General features: G+C 35.6%; 1 pseudogene; it reads right to left on the bottom strand.

The window, feature by feature from the left end:
• Positions 1-1,202: 1,202 nt before the first annotated feature.
• LOC113079548 (asporin-like) lies at positions 1,203-6,154 on the bottom strand (annotated as a pseudogene).
• Between the last annotated feature and the right edge of the window lie 974 nt (positions 6,155-7,128).

Raw genomic sequence — 7,128 nt, 5'->3', positions numbered from 1 at the left:
TGTGAATGAATGATGCAGACACAGATTTTCATGAACTACACACATACTGAAGTGTGCATGATTGAAGTGCTCAATGAGTTTTCAGATATGAGAACAGGAACACATGAACATAATCTCTAGAACTACTCTATGAGTCTCGTCTTGAGTATTTTACCATTTCTTTTGAGAAAAACTATCATCATATCATATACAAACAAAAATGTATAGGTATTCTCAGCAAACTTTCAAAATAAAAGTTTTGTTGAACTTGAAGAAATTTTGACAGAAATAGTAATACCACTACGAAAATTATTGTTTACAATTTTGTAAGGATTATTTAATAATAAAAAAAATAGAAATACACAATGCAGTATTTTTTTTTTTTTTTTTAAATAGTCAAATAATACATTCTTTTTTATAAAATCAATTATTTAGATTATTACAATTTTAAGAATTATTATAATTGAATCTAGAAAATTAATGGAAAACAGAATTTAGTAAAAAAAATGAAGTGTAAAAGAGTTTTATGATTTAAATTCATTAGACATGCTTTTTGATTAATGAACTTTAATTGAACCATTAAAACTGAGTCTGAAAAATTTTAATGGAAAAAATGGAATCCAGAAAAATTTAAAAGAGAAAATTAATTAAATTAAAAAAAATAAAAAATAAAAATAAGAAGAAATTTGGGGAATAAAATAACACAGGGCCCTATAGTTGAGCCACAGAGGATTTTTGTTGAGCTATAGTCTCTATGCTAAATTAAATAAATACTGTCGTGATTATTTACTTTGCTTGTGTTGCATTCGCTGTGCATGCTTTTTTTTTTTTTTTTAGAGCGAGTGCACAATGCGATCAACATGCATACATGATGAACAAAATTATATTATCCACGACTGGTTCAGTTTCTGTAGGACTAATGCGTTTACAGGTTGCCATGCTTCATTCAGTTGTATACTTGTATAGTTATATAACATAATGATTTAACTTGATTTCAACAAGACATCACTATTGCCTGCCTATATTAAGCCCAGTATCCTTCCATGGAGTCATTATTTTGCTGCTTTTACTGAATTATCCTTACACAAGTCTCCATCTGCTGGTATTCTGTCTTATTGCTGGACAGATGTACACATTCTGAGGCCAAACATATGTACTGTTTTATACTTTCTTTATTTTTCAAAGGAAACAATATCTGAATTGGAAACAATAACACAGCACCGCTGGCTAAGAAAGCACTTGCTGTAAGTACAGTTTCGCAAATGTCAGGGACGCTGTTGTGAAAACTGTAAGATTTCTGAGATCTGATGACAATGTCTACGTCCAATATTTCAGAGAAAACACTGGCAATGAATAAAAAGTTATATAATGAAACTCTAGCATGCAATATTAGATTTGTTATCACTAAAACCGTTAATAAGCACCAATGAATAATGCCCATTCTCTAAAATACAAGAAGTAGAACAATAAACACGCCGGCCTTGTACGTTTGATTTATTTTTCTTAGATTCTAGACAGCCAAGCAAAAAAAAATAAAAATTGAGACCTTCAATACACGGGAAGAAATTTATTTAGCACCTGATCTGGATTAAAATGGTTCTTCTGTCATTATAAGGAATCGAAAAGATTTCAGTGTAAACGATTAATAATGAAAGCCTATGTAACTATTGCACACAGTGTAGTTGATTCTGTCTTTACTGGAATTCAAAGTCTTCGAAATCCTCACCAAATTCAAGTAACGAGTCGGTAGCCACTGTGCGTACTCTTGGATTTTGGATAAGTTACGTTCTGTACTTCACCATGAGGACATGAAATGATCATTTATTACATTAGGATGAAGTTCATGACTAGTTATAATGCTTCCCTCTAGTGGAAACATGGTGCACATCGGTAGAGTTTCTCTCACTTTCTGTGGTTACCCAGTTGCACCGAATTGTGGCTGGAAACGCACCGGAAAGTGGGCGGCTGGATCTCCCAGTATTTCACTGGGTTTGCATATAAACTGATCCTAGTGTAGAGGGATTTCTTAACCCGGGTTCTCAAAGGGCAAAAGTCATTTACTCCAACATAACTGATGCTGTTGGCATGTAAGTACACCACCTAAAAGAGGAAGTGAAGGTGATTAAATCTCCATGCACTTGATGTGTACTCAATGAGCCAATTGCGTGCGTATTTGTGTTTTACCTGCAGATATTTCAGGCTGTTCAAGCCTGGGGGAACTTTCTTCAGTTTATTGTTATCCAGATGAATTTCTCTGGACTTTGGAAAATGGCATTGAGGCTTCCGTTCTCCACAGACTTGATCTGATTGAAGTCGAGCCACAGCCTGGAGAAGACACCGCTCTTTAAGTTGAGTTCTCTTTTTGGACCACAAGGCGGAGTTTGTTTACCTTACCTCTGTAGACGTTTCAGTCTCAAAAAAATCCTCCGACTCTATTTTGGCAATCTTGTTATAGTCCAAGTGAAGTCAGTGAGGGAGGATGGCAGATCTGTGGGATTTAGATGAATAAACATCTCTTTTATGAGACTTATATGTTGTTTAGAAACCCTTTTGCTCATAAATGGCACTTTTAACATTTAGTTTTGAAGAAGACATTTGTAAGCACTTTTTAAGACTTTTTTTTCAGGTACACAAGTCTTTCTTTTTTCTTTTTTTTTTTGTAAATGCATACCTTTAGGGATAGCTGTAAGCCTCGCTTCAGCTATTCTCAAATAGAGGGTCGCCATGTCGTCAAAAGCCTCTGGGTCGATCCCGCTGTTTGCAATTGGATTTGCACTCAGTTCTAGAGATGCAAGGAGAGAACCACTTGTTTTTCCAAGCAAATAGTCATTTACATGGAAAATGTGACTTATAAAGTCATGGATCACTCCATGTTGGGTTTGAACCAATACCCAGAGTCGTATTTTTAACTATAATCTATTCAGATGTAATCTGTACATTAACTGAAAGTCACCTGAGACCAGTTGATTGAATTAAGCTTGTTCTTGTCAGACATAGAGCCACAAGATCATTTATCTCATTATAAAACCAGATTTAACCAGGTCATGACGAACATCTCAATGTGTTGTAGCATGTGCGCTAACTGCTTAGCATGACTCAGACCGTGTTTATTTAAGGTCGTCACTTAGGAGACCTACCTAAACATTTAGGTCTTGCATTCCTCTAAATGCTCCTTTTGGAAGTCGGCTGATCTTGTTGTCGTGCAGTCGAAGGGACTGAATGCTCGTGGGAAGGTTCTCAGGCATTTGTGTCAGCAGGTTGTATGACAGGTGGAGAATCTTGAGTTTGTTCATGTTGCGAAAGGCCTTTGGGGTGAATTTTTGATATCTGGTTATTGAGCAGAAACAGGGCCTGCAAATACAGAAAGGGAATAAAAGAGGCATATAACCACAAACTTTATAGCTGCTATTTTAAAACAGAATTCCTCAACCAGTCAATCAGAATTGTAATATTTTTTATGACTTTGTACTTAAACAGTGGTTTTGTGGGATGTATTGCATGTTGTTGCATATTAAAATAAATGTCCAAGGTGGACATTTCTGTCTTTCTACCTGGCTAAGTTTATGAAGATGGACCAGCTATTATTGCAAATTAAATATCCTTATTTGAAGTATTTTTTGTAGATGACATAACCATAACAATACTAATAAAGTTTAAGATATGTTAATAAAAATTGTTTTGTGGTTGAACCCTGTTCTCAACTCTTGTCCTGACCATTAAAAAAAACCAACAACTCAAGATTATTTTAATTAATTTATTATTGGATAATCAGTTTTATATATTCTGGAATTTTCTGGAAAATCTGAAACAAATTTGTCTTGTTGTTTGCAAGATGTGGGCTCTTTCTGTTTTTTATATTCTTGGTATTTCATTCCCTTTCTAGCTTTCTTGCTTAGCAAGAACATTTAACCGTTTTACCACTAATCATGAGCAAATATTTACCACAAGTATGGGACAGTCCCCAGTAAAATGCAAATATCAATAACACTCAAATATGTGTCCAGACTTCCACATAATCCCTCTACCACTGCATGTCTCCAGATGTCCTTGTGTAAACCCAGTATAAAAACACACAACTCCTAGAAGCATTTGACGAGGGTGTTAACTGCTCACATAGAGATTATCCAGGCCTTTGAAATCATCTTCCTTGATCTCTGTGATGTCATTGTTTTGGAGATCGACGAGCAGCGTGTTTGCAGGAATGTCCTTTGGCACCTTGGTCAGACCTGTAAAAACAGAGAAAATTTTTTTAATAATAGACAGCTATAAAATGTTCATTACCTCAATCAGGCTGTCCTTCTTGAATGATCTGATTGAGTGAAATTTTATATGCTATAAATTCTTCTTTATTATAGTGATGTGCAAAGATGCACATTTTTGTGGGTTGCCTGAGGGACTAGCTGACAAATAAGTCATTATAATCCAGATCAGATGTGTTTCTTAGTCATCTACTTGCATTCAAAAACAGCAAGACAGAGCTCAATGGGACCTGACACAGAACGTGAATTTCTTGAGATGCTTTTTTAAAAATTACTTTTGTAATACATGTGCCGCTTTCTTATGAAAGTTTGTTTTTGCTACAATTCTGACTCCTTTGTTTTGCTGAGCTTACATCTTAGACTTTTGTAAAACAAAAAAAATTATCACACACTTTTGAGTTTTTCTTGCAACTGCGAGTTTATATCTCAGAATTCAGACTTTTCTTCTCAATATTGCGACTTCAGAATTGCGAGATTCACTTTTTTATTTATTCACGCAGCCGAAACAAGCTTCCGTACTTTCTTAACGCATCTTAAAACGTCCGTCTTAATGTGCATAGCCACAAACCGTCTAACAGCTAAAATACAGTACGCTGTTAAATAAACATAAAATAAAAATAAACATTAAATAAAACATAAAAACAAAATTCTAAATCGTAGCTATGTGATACAAGACGGCGTCCTAAAATGACGAGTCAGACTCGAACTGTCTTTGTTGTTTAAAGTAGTATCATGTAGTTCTTACCCTGATCTGAACACTGCAGAACTCTCTTTGAGCACCGACACCCTTCGGGACAGTCCGAAACAAAGTTATCATCATAATTGTCGTAATCGTCATCGTCGACATCATCGTCGTCGTCGTCGTCATCGTCAAAATCACCCATGTCTTGTTGCATGATATCATGATGCTTGATGAAATCCATGACGTTGATATGCGTGTATGGTTTGGCGTGACATAACGTCAGCAGGGTGAGTAGTAAAAGTACCTTCATGGTGCAGCTTCAGTCATAAATGCTTTAGCCCTGCGAACATGAGCACAAGCGCTTTGACAAATTGTTCACATTTTGGCATGCAGATGTTACATTGTTTTGTATGTTCCACAGGTTGAAAAAAAAGTAAGTTGGATCCAAAGGCACCTGATTGGATTAGTAGTTAGCATCACAATGAAATGGGCCAATAGGAATTGATCACAGGTTAAAGAGAGTTATATTCTCACTGAATGAATTGCATAGCACTTTACAATAACTGTTGTAAAAGTTGTGCAATATTTTGGGCATCATTTGATTGTTTTTCAGTTGTTGTTGTTTTTTCGCTAGCTGCAAAACGTTAATTCTGATTCAGTTCAGTAGCATTAATAATTAAGAGGACAAAATGTTAATGACTGCTGTAATTGTTTGCAAGAGAAGTTACAATAAACCAGCTGCACTTGAACAATTGTTTATAGAGCAATCTAGTTTATAGACGCCTTTAGGCATCAACGAATGAGAAGGTGGCTCACAGTTTATAGATATTTCTGATGCGATCCACATGACATGTGATGGCAACTAATCATTTGAAATTGGATTTGGTATGATTTTTATATTTTACAACCATTTTATTATTTAAAATAGAAAAGAAACCCCTTTAGTAAAGAATAATAAAACTTAAATATTGTTTTAAAACAAGTCACAGATAAATTCTGATAAAGTCTGGTTTATTCAAACATAATATGAAATTGAGCTAACTTAATGAGGTGAAATCACTAAATCTAGAATCAGATAAAAGCAATTTACCTGTTGAATCTGTATAATCCTGCTTCAAGTAAGCCTCCAGGGGTGAGATCAGTTTTTGTCGTCAGGATTTGTTGAGGCACAGGTTCTTAAATGCAGCGTGCACAAAAGCCGAAAGGTGGAGATCACACTCGTCTAAGCATGAGATCCTTGAATGAATGGGGATGGAAAAGATGCTGCTGGATCAAGGAGCAGATTGGGAATAAGGGGTAGGAACTCAACGCAGCTCTGCTGGATGCTTAACAAGCACTGAACACTCATTGTTACCGGCCGTATGTTTCTCATCAGCACTTGAAACAGGGCCAATTCTGTACGCCTAAATTTTCAATGGCCAGACTGGGGTATTCTCACTCTTTACATTGCCAGTGGGTGGACTTTTGACGTATTGAAATATTTTAGAGTGCATAATATTGCATAATTGGTGAGGTTATTTCTTGAGTTTCTAATTTTAGATAAAACACTCAATCTGGTGATGTAATGGCTTGATTGTGATATAAAATTGCCAGATGAAAATGGGGTTTTTAGTGAGAAATATAAATTAACTTAAATTGCTAGGCATTAAAAATAATTCTGCTTTACTTGAGATGAATCCCATCAGATTATTTTGAATGATTGATTGATTCAAGAACTGCCAGAAAGAGCAATAATTCACATTCACTTTTTTTTGGAAGGGAAATGCATGTTATCCTGACTAAATCATTGTTAAATCGGTGTAAAATCTTGTAATTCCCATGTCGTTGGGGACCTTTAATCTCGACCTAAATGTTAGATAATAGCTTTTCCAGACTTGACGGTGCTGTTTGCTTACAGCAGCACAAAACGCAACCCCTCTCTATTCACGGGGCAGTACTGGTGGCGCCACATATGCTTGGTTTTGGCTGGGGGTTTTGAGATGATGGAAGTTCCTATGTCTCATGGTTTCTCCGTTCAGAGTCTCACTGGCCGGCATTCCTTCCGAAATGATAACCAACCTCAAACCAGTAAATGTTTGTGGTGTCAAGTTTGGTGCCGTAAATTAAAATAATGTAGACACTATTACATATGCTAGATGTAAGGGGGAAATGGTTCAAGAATGTTTCAGAAAGAGTGATAAAATACCAATAATTTGGCTCAATCTATCT

This window comes from Carassius auratus, unplaced genomic scaffold (genome assembly GCF_003368295.1).
Source record: "Carassius auratus strain Wakin unplaced genomic scaffold, ASM336829v1 scaf_tig00028507, whole genome shotgun sequence".
Classification (NCBI taxonomy): Eukaryota; Metazoa; Chordata; class Actinopteri; order Cypriniformes; family Cyprinidae; genus Carassius; species Carassius auratus.
Note: the sequence above shows the minus strand (reverse complement) of the source record. Positions and strands in the feature narration are given on the sequence as shown.